Below are 1719 nucleotides of genomic sequence, written 5' to 3' on the forward strand. Positions count from 1 at the left end.
CAGAAATTTATTGTCCAGAAAATTTGATCCATTAAAAAACTATAATAAGATAAATGCAGTCACCCTAGTATCAACCGGGTTCAATCACATTTTGGGAATAAGCAAATTAAGGGGACATTATGCTGAGTGCTTTGGTGGAGCGATGGAGGCCTGAAACCCACAAGTTTTACCTTCCAATCGGCGAGGTAACTATCACCTTAGAAGTCGTCACACATCTACTTCGCCTACTAATTAATGGGGACTCCATGACAGGCACAACAGACAATAGTCACGAGTTCTTGGTGGATAACTACTTAGTAGTTTTTGGTAGGCAGCCCGGTCGCAATGATCACACGTTGGGGAAGGTAAACCTGGCATGATTTCGACAATACAAAGATACCGAACCATTAGACACCCAAGAGTCGATTGAGTGGTATGTCCGGGCTGATATATTCTTCTTTTTTGGAACTGTTGTGTTTTCAGACAAGTCGACCACTTCTGCCAACTCGAAGTGGCTACCTCTTCTTCGAGATTTTCATGAATTTCGACTTTACAGTTGGGAAAAGCTAGTCTGGCACATTTATACTGGTCGTTGCATTGTATATTGTGATACGACTGTAAAGAGATGGAAGACCCGCTTATTCTACTTTTTGTTTGGGTGTGGGAGCATATATCGTAGATGGCACCCGTTTTTCGCAATGAGCTTGAGTCATTGGCTCCGGCTAAGAAATTATAGTTGAATGTCTATGGCGCAATATAGGCAACAATTAGATGACATGAGTGTGAATGACGAACATTTTAATAATTTCTGCTAAGAAGTTTTCTAAATTTAATAATTGGGTAAACTACCAAAATGCACTTGAATAATTATTCACTGGCAAAAATGCATTTGAATTTTGTTATCGACAAAAAATGCTCTCAAATAATTTAAAAACGCAACAAAAATGCCCAACATTAAAATATTTTAGAGATTGAATTTTGAAGCATTTTTCGCAAGCATGATTAGAAAAATGAGATATTTTTATCTTTAAAACTTGGTGATTTTTTGCTATATATATATTTTGTCAATAACTAATAATACTTTTAAAAAATCACAAAAAATATATAGTAAGCAAAAAATTATCGAATTTTAAGAATAAAAATATCTCAATTTTCTAATCATACTTGCAAAAAATCACATCAAAATTCAAGTTCTAAAGTATTTTTTGAGAAATACATATTTAATATTGAATGTTTTTGTCGCATTTTTAAATTATTTGAAGGTATTTTTGTCGATTACAAAATTTGGGTATATTTTTGTCAACGATAAAATTATTCGAGTGTATTTTTGGTAGTTTATCCTTAATAATTTAACTGATTGTCGTCGTATTTATTGATGTGCAATTTGTGTGGCTGCCATATATGGGATAGCCGACAGCAGAGCCGTATATACTTCAAAAGGTAATTCTAGAAATACACCCCATCGTATTATTTGAAGAAAGTGAAAATTTGCTCTAGAAGAAATAGCCTATTGCACGTTTCTTTCTGTTGTTATCTTTATTATTGCACATTTGATTTTATCTTTGGATGTTTCTTTTTATTCTTGTCTTTATTGTTGTACGTTTGATTTTATATTTAGATGTTTCTGTTTATTCTTGTCTTTTTTATTGTAAGTTTGATTTTGTTTTATTTTAACGCATACATAAACAAGTACACATGCTTAAATATGTAAAAAATTTAAATAAAAAAGTTAACATGCAT

This window comes from Arachis ipaensis, chromosome B10 (genome assembly GCF_000816755.2).
Source record: "Arachis ipaensis cultivar K30076 chromosome B10, Araip1.1, whole genome shotgun sequence".
NCBI lineage: Eukaryota > Viridiplantae > Streptophyta > Magnoliopsida > Fabales > Fabaceae > Arachis > Arachis ipaensis.